Source organism: Dama dama, chromosome 27 (assembly GCF_033118175.1).
Source record: "Dama dama isolate Ldn47 chromosome 27, ASM3311817v1, whole genome shotgun sequence".
Taxonomy (NCBI): domain Eukaryota; kingdom Metazoa; phylum Chordata; class Mammalia; order Artiodactyla; family Cervidae; genus Dama; species Dama dama.
Window position 1 is genome coordinate 38239882 of NC_083707.1, and position 20894 is coordinate 38260775.

Sequence of the window (20894 nt, forward strand, 5' to 3'; positions counted from 1 at the left end):
CCCCATCTATTTGCCATGAAGTGTTGGGACTGGATGCCATGATCTTAGTTTTCTGAATGTTGAGTTTTAAGCCAACGTTTTCACTCTTTTCTACTTTCATCAAAAGGCTCTTTAGTTCTTCTTTGCTTTCTGCCATAAGGGTGGTGTCATCTAAACATCTGAGCCACGTCTGATATTCTTTATTCCTTGCGAGTCCAAATGACACTTCAGCTTGAATTTTCTCGAGAATTGTGCAGGGCTGCTGGTGACTAATCGCTTTTTTTTTTTTTTTTTTCATTGAAAATGACTCTTACTTTCATCTTCGAAGGATAGTTTCACTAAAGATAGAATGCTGGGTTGTTTTTTCCATCATTTGAAAGGCATTTATTGTCTGGTTTCCATGGTTTCTAAAGAGACATCAGTTTTCACTTGTATCATTGTTCTTTTGTATCTAATGTCTTTCTCTGGCTCTTTCATCTTTGCATTTCTGCAGTTTGGCTATGATGTGGAAAATTCTGAAAGAGATGGGAATACCAGACCACCTGACTTGCCTCTTGAGAAACCTGTATGCAGGTCAGGAAGCAACAGTTAGAACTGGACATGGAACAACAGACTGGTTCCAAATACGAAAAGGAGTATGTCAAAGCTGTATATTGTCACTCTGCTTATTTAACTTATATGCAGAGTACATCATGAGAAACACTGGGCTGGAAGAAGCACAAGCTGGAATCAAGATTGCCAGGAGAAATATCAATAACCTCAGATATGCACATGACACCACCCATATAGCAGAAAGTAAAGAAGAACTAAAGAGCCTCTTGATGAAAGTGAAAGAAGAGAGTAAAAAAGTTGGCTTAAAGCTCAACATTCAGAAAACTAAGATCATGGCATCCGGTCCCATCACTTGATGGCAAGTGGATGGGGAAACAGTGGAAACAGTGGCTGACTTTATTTTGGGGGGCTCCAAAATCACTGCAGATGGTGACTGCAGCCATGAAATTAAAAGACGCTTACACCTTGCAAGGAAAGTTATGACCAACCTAGACAGCATATTAAAAAGCAGAGACATTACTTTGTCAACAAAGGTCCATCTAGTCAAGGCTATGGTTTTTCCAGTAGTCATGTATGGATGTGAGAGTTGGACTATAAAGAAAGCTGAGTGCCAAAGAATTGATGCTTTTGAACTGTGGCGTTGGAGAAGACTCTCGAGAGTCCCTTGAACTGCAAGGAGATCCAACCAGTCCATCCTAAAGGAGATCAGTCCTGGGTGTTCATTGGAAGGACTGATGTTGAAGCTGCAACTCCAATACTTTGGCCACCTGATGCAAAGAGCTGACTCATTCGAAAAGACCCTGATGTTGGGAAAGATTGAAGGCAGGAGGAGAAGGGGACGACAGAGGATGAGATGGTTGGATGGCATCACTGACTCAATGGACAGGAGTTTGGGTAAATTCCGGGAGTTGGTGATGGACAGGGAGGCCTGGTGTGCTGCGGTTCATGGGGTCACAAAGAGTCGGACATGACTGAGCGACTGAACTGATGATGGGCCTACGTATAATTTGAAAAAACCCTGATGCTGGGAAAGATTGAGGGCAGGAAGAGAAGGGGGCGACAGAGAATGAGATGGTTGGATAGCATCACCAACTTGATGGACATGAGTTTGAGCAAACTCCGGGAGATAGTGAAGGACAGGGAAGCCTGGCGTGCTGCAGTCCATGGAGTTGCAAAGAGTTGGACACGACTGAACAACAAAAGGTATAATTGAAATTATCCTGCTTGGAATTGTTGAGCTTGAATCTGTAAGTTTATTTTGTTTTTTTACCAAATTTAGGAAATACTGGCCATTATATCTTCAAAAATTTTTTTTCTCTTCTGTCCTTAAACTTCAGTAGATTTATATTACATTATTGTCTTAGATTCTGTTTTTCTTTAATCTCATTTCTCTTTATTCTTCAGATTGGATAGTTTGTATTAATTTTTAATTCACTAACTCTTCTACTGTCTCTAATATGCTGTTAAGGCCATCCAGTGAATTTTAGTATTAGTTATTCTATTTTTCACATACAGAATTCCCAATTAGTCCTTTTTTTTTTTATCATTGCTATTTCTCTGCCTAGATTCCCCATCAGTTTATTAATTATGAGTATGTTTCCTTATGTTATTTACTATAGCTTTATTAAAGTATTTGATGTCATTTTGCCTCAGTACGAGTCAAATATTGATGCTGTTTTGCTTGTCTGATGACATTTTATTATACCGTAGACATTATGGATGACATATTAATAAGGACTCTGGATTCTGCTACATTCGTATGAAGAGTGTTAATTTTTGTTCCAGCAGCCAGTTCATTTGGCTGGACTGAAGCCTCAGTCTCCTTCTCCCCTGGAGTAGATAGTAGCTCAGATCTCTGAGCAGTTCTTTCAGCTTCCAGCTGCTGCCGTCCAGTGGCCTCACTGGGATCTCCCTGAACAAGCTGATTTGGATAGAGTTTAGGTTCAGAGTTTGAGGTTTGCTCCTTCTGCAGCTCCTTCCTTTCCAGGATTTCTCTCCTAACTTTCCATCTGTTCCACCAACCCCAATTCTGTCCTTGACATCTCAGGTCAATAAGGCTGCAGCTCTCTGCCACCCTTAGTCTTCTGAAGAGTGAGGTGTGCCCTAAGGAAACCAGTATGCACTTGCACATCTTACCTCCTTGAAGTTCCTTTCTTTTGAAAGTAACTGATCCTTTAGTTACTTTTAAACTCTAAATTAAGAGTTCTCAAATTTATCTGCGCATTGGAAACACCTAGAAAGGTTTGAAAACAACTGTGATTTGGGTTTGGGAATTTTTTAAAGATCCCTTGGTGATTCTAATGTATAGACAAATTTGGGAACCATTGCCCTATTTTTTAGCCATTGTTTCTCTTCGTTATGTAGAACATGGGGAACTGACAGTTTATTTTTTTTCCCAGACCTACCTAGAAAAAAATGTGTGTGCTTTTGTTGTTGTTAAAACAAAAAACAATTTACTGTAAAATTATCACCCAGGTCAACTTAGTCAATGAGAGTTCCATTTGGGCTCATACTATGGTATACATATTTTGTATACTATATTGTACATATTGTAGCTGGTAGCTCAGATGGTAAAGGGTCTGTCTACAATGCAGGTTCAATCCCTGAGTTGGGAAGATCCCCTGGAGAAGGAGATGGCAACCCACTCCAGTATTCTTGCCTGGAAAATCCCATGGACTGAGGATCCTGGTAGGCTACAGTCCATGGGGTCGCAAAGAGTCGGACGCGACTGAGCGACTTCATTTCACATATTGTATATATTATGGTGTACATATTGTATAGCCCATAAAATATGTAAAACCAGGACACTAACCGATAGACCTAACACTGCAGGAAGGTAAACATGCATTCAGATCAAACCAAAAAATAACGTTTATCTCTAGAACCCAGCCAGAGAATAAAAAGCAATGTTCAGAGATCAAGTTTTAAATGGTCTCACTGAAAAAAAACAGACTCTCATCTGAGATGAGTTTGATTCTGAGATTGAAAACAAAATATTCAATGGATGCCTGTGGCTGATGAAAAGAAGTAACTTAAAGTTGACAGTCACAATTGGACAGATGACAAATAAGGACAGCATGATCAAGATATGCAGCCCACAGTAAGTACTATGAGGATTTCACCAAATGTCAAAGAAACAGTTTTTGAATGAAATGTTTCATAGACACTGAAGAATATACAACCTTTGAAGCACCGGGTCAATCACTTACAAATGGGATAAAAGCCCATGATAGGAATTTACTCAGACTTGGACATGCATTTAATATTCCTGTATAGACAAGGAAAATGAAGCCATAGAGGAAACTAGAAGGTAAATTGTTATCCTAGGAAGCCTTGCCAATTTAGGTTTTGTTGGTTAATATTCCAAACTTGTCTTTATAATTAAAATTACTGAAACTTGAACCTGGTCACATTTGATTGGATCACTCAAATTTATGGTGGTTTAGTTGCTAAGTCATGTCTGACTCTTGCAAGCCCATGGACTGTTACCTGCCAGGCTCCTCTGTCCATGGGAATCTCCAGGAAAGAATACTGGAGTGGGTTGCTCCTTCTCCAGGGTATCTTCCCGACCTAGGAATCAAACCTGGGTCTCTTGCATTGTAGGCAGATTCTTTACCAACTGAGCTACAAGGGAAGCCCCTCAAAATTATGATCTTGGGACAAATTCAGCTTTTCTATCTTATCTCAAATTATTGGTAATTATTGCTAATATATATATTTAATACTTTAAAGGCATGTATTCTTATACATTTTCATAGAATAGGGCTTTTAGAGACTAGAAGTAGATTGAAATACAGTAAAAGATAGTCTTTTAACTCTTAATGTAAACTTTAAATAAATTTATGTTAACTTTTGTCTCGTTAACTAATGAGACAAAATAAATAACACAAAATAAATTTGTGTTCACTTTTGTCTCATTATATTAAGGGTCTTAGTTGTGGCATGTGGGATCTAGTTCCCAGACCAGAGATCGAACCACCCAGGTCCTCTGCACTGGGAGTGTGGAGTCCTAACCACTGGACTACCAGGGAAGTACCTGATTTTTGTTTTGAAGTTTGATTTATTCATATGAGTTTGTGAAAAGCCAGTGTATATATATATTTTGTTAGGTAACCTTTCTTTTCCCCTAGCCTATTTGTACAGTCAGTCTCCTCAACCTGGACCATCATATATTTTACATTCTTGAATCAAAAGTCCTTTCAACTGTAACGTGGTTTTCTTGGTAGCATCTGTAAATCTAGTATTGAAATGAAAACTGTTAGACTGATTTTGAAAAGAAAAGATATAATATTATATAAATATAAAATATTGAACACTTTGTTATATTATTATTACAATAGCTCTTGAACACATTTAGCCCTCACAGCCCAGATGAGAGATACTATTCCTACTGTGTAGGTGAGGAACTAGACTCATCTGAGTTCAGTTTGTGTGTGGATACCAGCCATAATAAAGCCATGTTCCCTAGGAGATTCTGCAAGTTCACACTTAAAAAAAAATATGTATTTACTTATTTGGCTGCACCAGGTCTCACCTGTGGCGCGCAGGATCTTCAGTCTTCTTTGCGGCGTGTGGGATCTAGTTCCCTGACCAGGGATCGAACTCAGGCCCCCTGCATTGGGAGCATAGATTCTAAGCCACTGGACCACCAGGGAAGTCCCAAGTTCACACTTTCCACACAATATGCCTAAAATGAAAAAACTTGGAACCGTCCTACTTTTATCAGGCTGTTCAGTAAAGATTTGACTGTCGCTTTGGCAGACAATCATATACAAGTTTTCTCTTTCAAGTACCTGCACTTATGTTTCTGCTCTCCAACACCTCCTCCCCTCCCCACTCCATTTCCTCTTGGCTGCATCTGCTTCTCTGGGAGACTTGCAGGATTTGACACATCCTCCTGATTTCCTAAACTGTATGACGAGCCAGGGCCTGAAATAATGAACTCTCCAAGGCCAAGAAATCTGTTTTGTAGTTTCTCTGTGTAAGTCTTAACACTTAATCTTCTATCCAATGCGGTTTTTTTCCCTTTCTAAGTATCGGCTTTCTGAGCCTGTGACCTTGGCTTACTACCTTGTTTAGTACATTTCTGCTTTTTATTTTGACTGTGAGAATCTTTAGATTTATTCTAGTGGCTTCAGTTACTCTGCACTATTTTCAATTTCCTCTGTAAAAAAAAAAAAAAAAAAAAAAAGCGTCTTTTAAGCTGTATTTCCCCAAATAAAGATGAAGTAACTGCTCTGGGACAAAGCTACAGCTTCATCAAATAACACAGTTTTCTCTTTTCTTTTTTTCCTTTTTGGCCACACTGCACAGCTTGTGGCATCTTAGTTCCTACACCAGGGATCGAACCCAGGTCCTCAGGAGTGAAAGCTCAGAGTCTTAACCACTGGACCTCCAGGGAATTCCTACAGTTGAAGTTTTAAAAAGCAGGTAGAGATTTATGACAGTGTCTCTCCACCCCTCTCTTCCAAATCCCCAAACATCTACCTTTTGCGAAACCAGGCTGTGTAGTTGTTAGAGCCAGAGGTCTTAAGCGGTATACACCATGTGGCAAAGATCAGCTTTAAAATAAATAAATACTTCTATGGGAAGAATATAAAGCAGAGCATTATTTTCCCTTCAGAGGCCTAAGACACAGCAAGAATAAATTTAGCCTGTGTACATTTTCTAAAAGGACCGCCACCTTCAAGTTTGACTAAAAGATGAACTTTCCTTGGTGGGATGTGTTGCTGTTCAAAGGCAGGTGCAGTCCTGATTCGCCAGCTCCCTATTAACCTGAAACTCCAGAGGCACCTTTGATCGCTCGCTCAGAGCCTCACTGGCTTCCACAGTTGGCTCAGAAAACATCAAAAGAACCATAAAGCAGACTCTAATCTCAGCCTTCCTGTTTCTCCTTCTGCCCACTGTGTTCACGCAACAGCACGTTTTCTTCAACTGCACGGTGTTTTCCACAATAATACTTGGAGTCACAATGTCAAACGGATGGGTGAATGGGATTGGGGGTGTCCCTCTTTGTAACTCAAATCTCTGCCAGTGGAGGATCAGGGCTCTTAAGCTCACTTGCAAGGACATGCATGCAGATATGTAAATTAATGTATGCTGGCCTGATGCTCTGTAGACTGGAGAAACTTCAGTTTAGGGGAACTCTTACTAGTACAGTAGCTACTAAGCACGGTATGTTATATCCATCATGACAGCCCTCAGATAACAAGTGTGGGTGAGTTAATTGGGACTCTGGCAGTGGCTTGGAATTCTGAGTTACAAACATATAGCAATGTTCCTTATCAAGATACAGTTATATTTTTTCCAGCATTTTCTGTCAATGCTTTAATTTCATTTAATATTTCCAAAAGGATCTAAATGCTCCTGGAACAAAAAGCAAAAAGGTCAAATGAGTTACTAAGACTATGCAAAGTGTGAAAGTGTTAGTCGTGTCTATTTGAGACCCCATGGGCTATAGCCTGCCAGGCTCCTCTGTCCATGGAATTCTCCAGGCAAGAATACTGGAGTTGGTAGCCATTCCCTTCTCCAAAGGATCTTCCAGGAATCAAACCCAGTTCTCCTGCATTGCAGGATGATTCTCTACCATCTGAGCCACCAGGGAAACCCCCTCTCCTCTATTCCTCAACCACCCAGTTCCCTTTCCTTGAGAAAATCATTATAACCAATTTCTTATTCATTTTTTTCCAGAGCCAAGATGCAGTTATATTTAAGGGTGATAGGTTAGATAATATTGAGTCTTTTTTTAAATTCTACAGTTAATTACAAGTCAGTACTAGTCATTGAGTTTTATTATTTCTCTTTCAAGGTTCATCCAATGTTGGCTTCCAGGATTTCATGCATCTGTATTTGGATTTAAAAAAATGCTTTAGGGGAGAAGGAAATGGCAACCCACTTCAGTGTTCCTGCCTGGAGAATCCCAGGGACGGTGAAGCCTGGTGGGCTGCCGTCTGTGGGGTAGCTCAGAGTCGGATACGACTGAAGCGACTTAGCAGCAGCACAGAAGAGTATTTAGATTGCCAAATCTTTTCAGTAGGACCAAAGTAACCTGTTTTGAGGTCCTTGTTTGCGTCAGTAAAATAAGTGACAGCGTTGTGAATAGGCTCTATTTTTGTTATTTTGGGGAGAATCAAAGCATGTTTTTTAAGAAAGTTGATCAACTTAGAAGAAGGGTAATGGCAATCAATGTTGCCAATAAAATCAGAAAGGGCTATTTGCCATTCAGTATTTTGAATATACAAATGTTCAATTTGTGTTTTTGAAAATGGTACTATTATAGTCTTTGGATCATAACCAGACAATTGTTGAATACGAGTTATCATCTTAAATATTAACTTGCTAACCATATCCACATAAGTAGTCAATAACTTAGTTTGTTTATGAGGCAAAAAGACTCATTCATTTATAGCCTCTGTTTGCCAAATTATTCCTGTAGGAGAATATGGAGTGGGCATAATTAAGGCTGTTATGGGCTAACTTAATTCTACCCTAGTCAATTGTTGATTTTGAATTGCCTGATTAATTTGTTGTATTTCTTTTTTGGCTTCAGGGGTTAAAGAGCGAGGACTGTTTAATTCTCCTTGTAATATATTAAATAGATTTTTTAAGGCATAATTAGGAATCCCTAATACTGGATGAAGTCTGTTAATATCACCAAATAATTTTTGAAAATCATTTAAAGTTTTTAATTGATCAGCTCGAATCTGTGTTTTTTGTGGAGATATTAAGTTTATATTTAATATATATCCCAAATATTGATAAGAAGCTTCAGTTTGAACTTTATCTGCTGCAATAACTAATCCGTATAATTCTAAAATATTTTGGGTTTCTAAAAATATTTGTTGAAGAATTTTCTTATCAAAGTATGCTAATAAAATATCATCCATATAATTAAAAAAAAAAAAAAGCTTTCGGGGCTTCCCTGGTGGCTTAGTGGTAAGGATTCTGAGCTTTCAGTGCTGCTGCCTTGAGTTCAATCCCTGGTCAGGGAACTGAGATCCTGTATGTCTGAGATCCCACAAGGTGAACGGCACAACCGAAAAAAAAAAAAAAAGGCTTTATTTTTTATATTGCTCTAGGAGGTATTTTAGAACTGGGGGCACAGGTGAAAGCGATCTGAATTTATAAAGCCTCAAGCAAGTTATTTGTCCTCTCTCAGACTGGCTGCTGCTTCTCTAAATTTGGTAAAAATGAACCCTAAATCTCAAAGGTCTGAGAGGATTAAATGAAGTAATGAAGGGAGAAACGCCTTACAAGTTTTAGAGCAAAGCAGATGGATCTACAAATGTTGTTGCGCCTTAGATAGAATAAATCTAGCTCCACACACCCACCATTACCTGGCCAGGTGCAGAGTCCTGCCTGACAGAGCCACCTGGCAGGTAAATGTTCCAAATGCAGTTCAGCCTTTGATCTTGTCCTGCCAGACCCGGCCTTGCCTGTTCTTCCCGCCTCCAGCCTGTCTTCACTGACAGCAGCGATTCGGGTCTCCCCAACCCCCACCGCCACACCCGCCCCTCCCCGCCCCTACTGCTGTGTCCACTGCTTTTTCTCTGAAGACAGTCTACAAAAAAAAAAGCAGTTACGAGGACTTCAGAAACGGGTAGTAGGTTGGAGACGGTGGTGGCTTATGCTGAAGACCAGGTAATCATCATCTTTCTCAAACTAGCTATTTCAGTTTTTACCACTGGCATCGTTCCTGCAAAGTTCAAAATAACATTGCTTATTAGTTACTAAAGGCTTCCCTGGTAGCTCAGATGGTAAAGAATCCGCCTGCAATGCAGGAGACTTGGGTTCCATCCCTGGATCGGGAAGATCCCCTGGAGAAGGGAATGACAACCCACTCTAATATTCTTTCCAGGAAAATCCCCTGGACATGGAGCCTGGTGGGCTAGTCCATGGGGTCGCAAAGAGTTGGGACACGACTGAACAACTGACACTTTAGTTATTAAAAGGTTGAGCATCCAGAGCCTCTGACTTGCTCTCTCCTCCATGTTCTGGGCTCACTTAGGACTCCTCTGGAGAGATCTCATTTTGCCTTTTGTTCAGTCGCTCAATCGTGTCTGACTCTGCAACCCCATGGACTGTAACTCACCAGGCCTCCTGTTCTTCACTATCTCCTGGAGTTTGCTCAAACTCACATCCATTGAGTCGGTGATGCTATCCAACCATCTCGTCCTTTGTTGCCCCCTTCTCCTCCTGCCCTCAATCTTTCCCAGCACCAGGGTCTTTTCCAGTGAATTGGCTCTCTGCATCAGGTAGCCAAAGTACTGGAGCTTCAGCTTCAGCATCAATCCTTCCAATGAATTGTCAGGGTTGATTTCCTTTAGGATGGACTGGTTTGATCTCCTCAAGGGACTCTCAAGAATCTTCTGCACCACAGTTTGAAAGCATTACTTCTTTGGCACTCAACCTTCTTTATGGTTCAACTCTCACATCCATATATGCCTCTTGTGATATATTTTTTTAATTAAAATTTTTTTTTATTTTTCAGCCACTCCACTTGGCATGTGGGATCATAGTTCCCCAACCAGAGACTGAACCCACACTCCCTACATTTGAAGCGTGGAGTCTTGACCACTGGACTGCCAGGGAAGTCCCTTTGGTGATTTTTTTTTTTTTTTTTCCTGTTCTTCTGAAAGATGTTAAATTTATTATGACTGGAAATTTTTCATTTCTTCTTGGAGGTAGAAGGACTTCGGGGGATCATTTAGATGAGATAAGAAAACTGAATTTGTCTCTTAACATTTTCAAGTTATTTACTTCTCCAAGCCTCAGTTTCTTCATCTCTCAGTTTTACACTCCAGAGAATATTTATCACATAAGAGAGTTTTTACCAGAAATAAGAACTGGTTGAAGACAATCTCCCTTGTCTGTTCTTGGATGGTTTGCCTTTATTTCCTTCCCTTGTTACTGAAGAACACTTTCTCTCCTTCAACTCTTCCCTTCCTTCATTTTCTGCCCTTTTTTCTGGTCTTTCTTTACCTTTTAAAAAATACCTTTACCAGTTTGTTATAAAGGAGACTTAAAAGATACAGCAGCCAGATAAGGACGTACGTTGGGCAAGGTCCGGAAGGGTCCCCTGTATAGGAGCTTCTGTCTCCAAGGAACTGGGTGCTGCACCCTCCTTGCTTGTGGATGGGTCCATGAACCCAGGAACTTTCTGCCTTCTGTGGAATGGATACACAGTTGGCTCTCTGTATCTGCAGGTGCGAACCCCAGGACACCAGACACTGTATTCAGTGTATTAAGGGGCTGCTTTATACAAGAGACTTGTGCATCCACAGACCCTGAAACCAATCTCCTATGGACGCAGAGGGGCTGATTGAGAAACTGTGGGTAACCACTGGCTTAATCCATTTCACCTGTAACCTGCCTTCGCTAATCAAGATCGTTTCAATTGTTGCTGCGAAAAGCCTGCTTGTCCTCTAAGCAGCATGGAGTCTAAATAACAAGATGTTCTCCAGGAACCCGGATCAGCTGTGTCTAGCTGGAGCTGAGCTGGTTAAGACCGGGAAGGACTACCCACCCTCCACCTGGGCTTGTGTGAGTGTCACTGAGTGACCTTTTGACAGTTAGAGGGCTGACAACTCCACCCTCAGACCTTGCTAAGTGCTTCTTTTTTTGAACTTGCAGAGGCTGTGGCTGAGCTGCGCCTGTGCAGAGCAAAGAGGTCGCACCTCTTTCTCATCACCTTTCCCCGAGAGCCCCACGTACCCACGCCTGGGGATGCCAGCTCATCCCATAAATACCTCAACCCCTTCCTTACGGGAGGTGCATCTGAGTCTTTCTCCTCTCATTTCTACCTTAGGCTGCCTTGCACATAAACCTCATCTCTGCTGCAGAGCTTGGGGTCTCAGCATTTGGCTCGCTGGGCGTTGGGGAAAAGAAACCTAGTTAGGTAACAACTTTACAACTGAAGCTGTCGCCTGGTGCAGAAGGAAAAGCGTTGAGCTGTACTTTAGAAGAACTAAGAATGATACTAGGCCAGTATGACACCGACTTCTCCGTGATGGTTTTCTCACCAGTAAAGCTAAAAGGTTGGGCAGATGATTTTTCTCTTCACCTCTGAAAGCTCTAACTTTCTAAGGACATGAGTACTGTTACATACAGATCTGATAACAGTGTAGGTTGCTTGAAAATCCCCCCAAATACGGATTATCGTAAGTCTAAGTAAAAAGTCTACTGTGTCTACAGTATCCAAGTCTACAGAATCCAAGTAAAAAGTTTAAAATATAGGGGTTCTCCAGAGGTGGGATGAACTGGGAGGTTGGGATTGACATAGATATACTACTATGTATAAAACAGGACTTCCCAGGCAGTAAAGAATGTGCCTGCCAATGCAGGAGACTTAAGAGATGTGGGTTTGATTCCCTAGGGTGGGAAGATCCCCTAGGAAATGGCAACCGACTCCAGTATTCTTGCCTGGAGAATCCCATGGACAGAGGAGCCTAGCAGCCTACAGTCTACGGGGTCACAAAGAGTCTGACACAAGTGAGCTACTGAGCACATGTATAAAATACACAACTATTGAGAACCTATGGTTAGTACAGAGACCTCTACTCAGGGCTCTGTGGTGACCTAAATGAGAAGGAAATCCAAAAAAAACCAGGGGATATATGTATAGGTATAGCTGACTCATTTTGCTCTATGGCAGAAACAAACACAGCATTGTAAAGCAACTATATTTGACTAACATAAAGTTTTAAAAATATAGGGATCTCAAAATGATGAAATGATCCCTTTCTTTGGGCAAAAGTATCAACAGCGTGACTACATTTTAGGGATGATACTTCAGACAAGAGAGGAGTGTATGTTGAAATATTAAATTGGAGAGTCTCATGGTGTTTCACTTCAAGAAGTAAATGGGGATTGATGAGGGGGATACAGGGTGGGGGGAAGGAAGAAGAGGGGAAGATGGGGTGGTTCCACAAGATGGAGGTGGGAGGGGGTGCCCTGTGGCCTCTTGGCTGCGGAGTGCCAGTCGGTCCTGCCAAGACCAGGTGTGGTGGTCTTCATTGGAGACAGAACAGGGGAGCAGCTCAGGGCCCTCTGGGATTTCTTGAGAACAAACAGGGCTCCAGGAAAGCCTGGAGCTGATTAGGAGCTGATTAGGAAAATGACTGTAATTGTAAATGTAGAAATCAGAGGGGCATCTGGAAACCCAACAGGAAAGAACCTTCTGACTCCAAGGAAGAAAAATGTGTAGCCTCTGAAGTCAGGATGGAGTGCATTTAAAACTGAGCAGCCTTTACAGAGTAGCTGGGCAACTGTATGCTTAACATTGAGGACATCTGAAGAATAGTTTAAGTCCTTTTTGAGAGATCCGCAGCTATGCAAGGAGATAATTTTCGTGCTTGGAGAATCTTGTGTTCAGGATTTTACTGGCCCAAGGGGAGAAGGGCAGGGTAGATGGAAGAAGAGAACTCTGGGAAGCCTTTGAAATAGAACCCAGCATCTAGATTCTGGCCACATTAGAATCTTCCAGCAGGAGGCTTTCAAACACAGATGTCTAGGCTCCATAATTCAAATTCTGGGCTGGCTCTGTAATTTGCAGGGATTGGTGCAGAATACACAGCATGAGGCCACTTCAAAAAACAAGAAAAAAATGTCATTAGAGGTACAAAGATGTAAAAGATGTAAAGCTTTTTCCTTTCTGTCTACTTGTCATGATGTTTTGCTATCATTTTGAATTAACAGCATGAATTTTTACCATCCATCTTTATATTGTGCAATGCCAGTTTAAAATACAGTGGCATGTAACACATACAAAATCACCCAAAGGACATACTTTCTATTTCAAAGCTTGTACCTGCACATAACAAAATATATGTATGTGTTCTTCCTAGAACAGGGAACAGTACGTGAAAGTAAACTTAATTTTTTTCCACTCAATATGCTCACATCCTACCAGCATTTTCCATCCTCAGTTGAGTAGGCAGGGTTGGGAGGGAGGAGGCCCCATGGCTGCCCTCTTTCCGTTTCTGTCGTCCTTGTTGGCATAAGTAGTTGGTAACGCAGGGAAGTCATGAGGGCGGGAATAAACGTGATAGGATCCTTTGTGTGTGTTTCTTAGAATGTCACTGCTTTCTTTCTCTAGGAAAGCATAGCTTCTTGGCACCATCAGCTCCTTTGATGACTGGGTTGTAGGTCTAGCAGCTTACCTGGCGCCCAATTTGAGCTTCACTGATGCCCCAGGTATCACGAGTCCACTGGAGCCCTGTGTTCATGGGCATGGGTACCACAACCCAAGGATGAGGCTGCCAGAAATCGCTGCAGACAACACACGCATGCGTACACACATGATGCGCGTCCCTGCTCCGCTCAACGCAAGTCCACCCTCGGACTTAACTTACAAAGCACATATTCGAGGGTACAATGATTAAGACTTGTAAGAGGGTGCTAGCAGAGTGTTACACCCAGCATAGGACCCTCCAAAGCGTGGAGCCCTGGGGACCTCACGTTATCCACCTCCGAACCGCTCTGGCTCTGCATCGGTACTTCCCACCCCAGACTTACCTTCTTGCTGGTAAATGATCCCGGTTCCAAGCCTCCGGCCTCTGAAATGAAGGCCAGGTAAGGGAGAGGGAGGAGGAGCCAGGCCCCACCGGTGGTGCTGAAGGTTGGGGCGAAGACAGAAGGAAAAGGAACTCTGGGTTGCTTTTTTGTCCCTGTCGTCACTGCCAGTGGGGACACTGACGTGTTCACACGCGAAGCTGCTGCAGGCCAGTGCGGGAGAAACTCCTAACGAGGCCCACACTGTGTGATTTTGAGAACTGGACCGAGACAGCCGCTCCCCCACCCCCACCTCCCAGCCCGTGGCTTTGGAGAAGGATATGTCCTTCCCCTCATCCTGAGCTTGACCTTCAGCTCTGCCAGCTGAGGCCAGGGTCTCCTGTCAGGCCCCAGATAGAAACCTGTGTTCTCGGGGAGGGGGGAGGGGCTAGCAGTACACTGTCACCTACAACCCACCTAGCTGTATCAGTTCTGGAATTCCTTGGCACTGCCACGCCTGGGTTCCACCCCTGTTTGGGGAACTGCGATCCCAGGAGCCATGCAGTGTGGCCAAAAACAAAAAACAAACAGCCCCACACACCCTCGAAAAAACCCAAACTGTATCAATCCTAACCTCCCACCCTCCCACTCCCAGAAGTTTGGTGAAGAACACTTGGGCTCTCCCTGCAATCAAGGCTGGTGTGTAACTTACCCTCTGTTTAAACCCCAATGTAGGGGCTTCCCTGGTGGCTCAGTGCTAAAGAATCCACCCGCTAGTGCAGGAGACACCGGTTCGATCCCTGATTTGGGAAGATCCCGCATGTGGTGCAGCAATTAAGCCCGTTCACGCCAACTACCAAGCCTCGGCTCTGGAGCCCGGGAGCGGCAACTCCTGAGCGCTCGTGCCATAAAGCCCGCGCTCTGCAACCAGAGAAGCCGCTGCAATGAGAGGCCCATGCACTGCAACCAGAGTAGCCCCTGCTCACTGCAACTAGAGAACAGCCCTTGTAGCAACAAAGACCCAGCACAGACAAAAATAAGTAAGTAAACCCCAGTGTAGACTAGGTGGCATACAAACTAGTTTTTCACAGTCTTCTCTGGAGATTTAAGATTGTCGTTCACAAAAGTAGTACAGTCAAGAGGAGGTAACTGGAATCTGTTAATGGTTCATATGTTGCTTTCATGGAGTGAAAGTGAAAGTCGCTCAGTTGTGTCCAACTCTTTGTGACCCCATGGACTGTATAGTCCATGGAATTCTCCAGGCTGGAATAGGTGGAGTAGTGGAGTGGGTAGCCTATCACTTCTCCAGCAGATCTTCCTGACCCAAGAATACAAAACGGGGTCTCCTGCATTGCAGGCAGATTCTTTACCAGTTGAGCTATCGGGGAAGACTGTCAAATTACTGGGTGGGGCCCTACTTCCCAATCCTCTCTCAACATGGCGGATGGGGAAAGTGGTCACATTTGTACTATGTACGTGGCATCTCAAGGCTGGCGGGCCTGCCTGGGAACCCCAGAAGCCCCCCACCCCTCGCTCTCCACACACCTCAACTCCATCACTCCGAGGCTTAGGTGCACTGCTCTGGAAGCTCCGTGGTGGTTCCCTTTGTTGGGTCCATTCAAGGGAACTACAGGATTTAGGGGAAAGTGTGGTCACCTGGCTAAGGCAACTGTTTTGCCTTAGGTGCATCTATTTTATAGTAAGACATGCTCTGAAAAATATTAGTCTTGAAAAAAGCACAAACATCTGAAAAATGAAATGGAGAAAATGCTAAAATTTGGCTCTGAATATTGTTGGGGGATCATCCCTCTCAAGGCTAATGCCGTTTCCAGAAAACACGTGAACTGGCTCAGTTTCCACATCTATGGAATGAAGGGAATAAGACTGAATGATCTCCAATGTACCTTTTAGGTCAAAATTCAGGGATTAAGACATGTAAACAAGCATTAAACCCTAATCTGAGATAGGTATGCTGAGGTATCCAAACGTGAATGGCTGCAACTTACTTTGAAATGCATAAAAAGGAGATGGCTGGGTCGGCCTGGGTGAGGATTGGATAGTGAGCAGATTGATGATAAAGTAAGTCCAGGAGGATGTTAACAGTAGGAGCCAGGCAGTGGGTAATGTGGGGGTGATCACCGTCCAAGTCTTCCAATTTGGCTGCAAGTTTGCAATTTTACTTTGAGAAATGTTGGGGGAAAACAATGAGTGCTTTGGCCTCCAGTCTTCATGACTAATGCAGAAAAAATGAACAACACGAAGTAACCTGTCCAACTGGTTAAAAAGTTGTTAGATTTAATAGCTAATCTAAGATGTTGTAACTAAACTATTTTAAGCCTTTGTGCAAGAAACAAAAATTCAAAACTTCTGCTATTGCAAAAATGTGAAGGTACCAATTATCAAGGACTTAACTGTGTTCCAGGACTCTGCTGAAAGTTTCCTCTGAAATGTCATCCCTGCAGCAGCCTACAGAGTATAGGTATCGTCCTCTGCCTTTGACAGACAAGAAAACTGGGGCTGGATGAGCTTCTCCAAGGCCGTGGAGCTGGGCCCTGACAGCACTGGGATTTGAGTTCTGGGCTGAATGATCTCCCGGACAAGACAGCTCTTTGCCAGTATTGAACTCTGCTCCACCTGCTGCTTCAATCTTATTGACACTTAGTCATAAACTCGACAGGAAAGTATGGGTTATACACACACAGTACATGAGCCGACCCTGAATAGCCTCTGAGCAGACCCTTGATGTAGTACAAAGCTATGGTGTGTACCCAGTTCAGCCATGTATCCTGGGCCTGGCTATGAACTTGCTCAAGACACGCGATTCTGCACCTCAGTGTCTTCATGTGTAAACGGAGGCAGATTTCAGGCGGATTCCTCCACAAAGCACTTAGTAACATTCTGGATACATGGACAAGTTTGCTTTCCACCTTGTGCCTTCATGCCTTTTCTGTCATCCTGTGAATTCTCAGTGCATCAGCTCTGGATGACTGGGGTGTGTCGTTCTTTTTGTGTAACCTCAAATTCCAAATCTTCCTGCTTCCTGTGTTCAGTCATCTTAAAATAAAATTTGTCTAAAAGCACTACAGCCCCCATCTTATCCTCTGGGTGGAGTTTAGTATCCACACAATCCCCCATATTTCTGAGAGTTTCTGGGGACTGGTTAGCATTCTCATTCACCATCTTTTAGTCTGAATTGGAGAACTTTTTAAAAATATCTTTTATTTCGCTGTACCGGGTCTTGGTTGCAGCATGTAAACTCTTAGTTGTAGCATGTGGGATCTAATTCCCTGACCAGGGATTGAACCCAGGTCCCCAGCATTGGGAGCATGGAGTCTTAGCCACTGAACCACCAGGGGAGTCCCTAAATTAGAGATTTTACCCTGCTGCCGCCTCGAGTCTTGTGGGAAATATCCTCTTTCCATCCAAGTGACCCCAGGCCCTTTTGACTTCAATTCCCTCTGTAGCTAATCTAACTGGAAAACAAGCAACTGCAGCAACTTTTTAGCAAAGAAATGAGAATAGTGAGAGATTATTAAAGAAGAGGGGAGAAATAGCTTCAGCTGTCATTCATCCACTCAACTAATATTGACTGAGTGCCTTCTATAGACTAGATATTTCTAGATATTTCTGGGTCTGGAAATATCAAAAGGAATAAAACAGACAAGAACAAAGAAATCCCATACCCTCTTAGTTGGGAGATGGGAAGAAGAAATTTTACTCATGCATTTTGTTGATTGTCTCTTTTAGGTTAGATGGTGAGAAGAGGTGGCGAGAGGGGTGCCTGTAGGTAGGGTGGTCATGGGAGTATGTGATTTTAAACAGGGTGATAGGAAAGGACCCACTTAGGAGGAGACCTGGGAGAACAGAGTAACTGGTGTTGTGGGAGTCTTTGGGAAGATTTCAGCTCAGACAAAGATGCTCAGTCACTGCAGAGGCTCTATGAGTGCTGGGTCTAGAGCATGAAGTGTCAAGTATCATGATGAACTTCTGGATTTTATGCATTTGATGCATTTCAATCCATTGCAGTTGATGCTCAGGTTGTCCCATTTGTGGCCAGGGAGAGGAGGATGAGCAAGATGGGGAGCTGCAGAAAGTCAGTGCAGTGAAACTGGTCCCAGACTTCTGTGGCTGAAAGATGTATTCAGAATCCTGCTGGATCTAAATGCTGCATGGATTTGTGTATATTGTGTGTATGTATGCTTTTGACAGTCACTCTGTCTTCTTGCACCCCATATCCTGAATTTATGAAGGCTTTTGGATTGTGTGTGTATGTGCATGTGTCTGTATAGAAATGGAAAGAGGGACTGAGTTTGAGGCCAATTCAACATGATACAGAATATTACTAAACATCGTGTAGCAGGATTCCAAAGACCTAAAAAGACCACAGAATTTAAGTTCCAACCTGAGAATTAATAGAAATCCAGTTACTTTGGACTTTCACAGGTAGGGGTTGGAATGGAGAGGGGGGAAAAACAGAAAGGATAGCTCAAAATAATTGAATTTCTGGGGCCGTGGAAAGCCCATGCAATCTCTGATATTTACATACACATATATCCATGTGACCAACAAGTTTGAGAGCTCTTTTAAGAGCAGGGAGGATGACTCTGGAAGTCAATGAGATCTGCAAATTACCATTTGCAGAAAAATCTGCATCGACTTCTGGGTGAGGGAGGAGGAGTGGCAGCGATTTGATGAGGGGTAGAGCAGTTTGCTTTGGAACCAAGTATGGGGTGTTTGCTCTGACAGAGAACTTTTTCTTTTGTTCTGATTTGTATATCCATCGATACTAACATCTAGAGACAAAAACTCTCACATCTAAATTGTCCTGGAAAATTCAGGATCTGTGGTTTCACCCTTAAAGTTCAGAACTCATTCTTATATAAAATAGCCAGAGAAAATCCCAAATATGACTTACAAGGGGTTCATTGTAGTGTAGGTTGATTAACATAGTCTGTTTACAGACCAAAGTTTTAGGGTCGGGCTGTGCCACAAATTGGCACTGTCTTTTTGCTGTGTAAGATATGAGCTGTCAGACTTGAAGCCCTGGTGGGAGAGTAGCTCTTTGTGCATGCGTTTGTGCTGAGTCACTTCAGTCGTGTCTGACTCCTTGTGACCCGATGGGCTGTAACCCACCAGACTCCTTTGTCCATGGGATTGTCCAGGCAAGACTTCTGGAGTGGGTTGCCATTTCCTTCTCCATGGGATCAAACTCAGGGATCAAACCCGAGTCTCCTACATTGCAGGAGGATTCTTTACTGCTGAGCCACCAGGGAAGCCCCAAATAATTGAGTGCACAGGACCAATATTCTCAAGATTCTAGGATTATTCAAAAATAGGAAAGTTTCTGCTATAGACAATATCTGTGTTGGTCACAGATTCTTATGCTGAAGCCTAATTCTCAGTGTATGTGGAGGTGGAGTCTTTGGGGTGATTAGATTGTGAGGGTGGGGCCCTCATGTATGGGATTAGTTTCCTTATGAAAGAGACCCCAGAGAGCTCCCTTAGCTATCTATGAACTAGGGAGTGGACCCTCACCAAACACTGTATCTACTGGTGCCTTGATCTTCAACTTCCCAGCATCCAGAATTGTAAGAAATAAATGTTTGTTGCTTAAGCCACCCAGTCTATGGTATTTTTGTTATAACAGCCCAAATGGACTAAAACAGTGATAGACAAGAAAACTGTCATTTTAAACTGATTCTTTATAATATGTGATTCTCTTTACCAGGTGACTGCAGAATGGTCTCAGGTGCATAGTAATTGATTCATATTTTATTGCAAAGGGTATTTTGGAAAATAAGCTGATACAAGCTAGTCACTTCATAGAAATACACTGTATGATGTTGCACATTCTACCTTCTGGCTTCTAATTCTCAGAGTGAGAGCCAGACTGACAGAGATGTTTAACCTCAATGGGAAACCTCACTCTTGATGGACTTACTTATGCCCCAGACAGGCTTCCCTTAGATAAAAATGGAGACATTGTGCTCCACAAGCAAGTGGGTCATAAGATTCCTAGTAATGATTTAGGTAACAATAGAGTTTTTGTCCTGTGTGTAGCACACTGGTTCTTATTTGTCCTTGTCCTGGCATATGAGTTAAAGTACATCTTCCACAGTGCATCTGCATTCTAGCCACACCTATGTGCTTAGATGATGGACTCTTCAGACACCTCTACTTTGTCTTTCCTCTGTGCCTCTGTTCAACCCGTTCCTCTTGCTTAAGACACCTCTACAGTGGGGGGTTCTCAGCCTCCGCTGCACCCAAGTTCAGAAGTATAGTCAGTCCTTCCTGCCACCCTCATTCTGATGTAACTGATTTGCTGCACTGATTTCTTAAAGCTTCCCATGTCTAACACTGCTAGTGGACCTGCCTGTGGACTCAAATGGTAGGACTCCCTTGGTGAATCTGTTAGAAACACAAATTGTCTCTCAGAGCAAACGTACTGAGTTAGAATCTGCTTGTGTGTGGTGCTGCTGCTGCTGCTAAGTCACTTCAGTCGTGTCCGACCCTGTGCGACCCCATAGACAGCAGCCCACCAGGTTCCTCTGTCCCTGGGATTCTCCAGGCAAGAACACTGGAGTGGGTTGCCATTTCCTTCTCCAATCATGCATGCTAAGTCGATTCAGTCATGTCCAACTCTGTGTGACCCTATGGACAGCAACCCACCAGCCTCCTCTGTCCACAGGATTCTCTAGGCAAGAATACTGGAGTGGGTTGCCATTTCCTTCTCCATGTGTGTGGTGAGAGAGGGCTGAACAAATTCGGCTCCAAAGGCATCTTTTCAGGTCTGGAGCTGAAATGTTAACCAGACCTTAGGACCCTAAGTGCTGTGTGAAGTCCTCTGTGTGTGTCCCCACGTGGAGGAAAAC

The 20894-nt window shown here is 43.0% G+C and overlaps 1 long non-coding RNA gene across 1 annotated transcript; it reads left to right on the plus strand.

Moving 5' to 3' along the window:
• The first annotated feature begins 468 nt into the window (after positions 1–468).
• LOC133047482 (uncharacterized) lies at positions 469–20251 on the plus strand. Its single transcript, XR_009690762.1, has 3 exons — positions 469–1734; positions 10022–11567; positions 16445–20251. It is a non-coding gene; the product is annotated as an uncharacterized LOC133047482 (long non-coding RNA).
• The last annotated feature ends 643 nt before the right edge of the window (positions 20252–20894 follow it).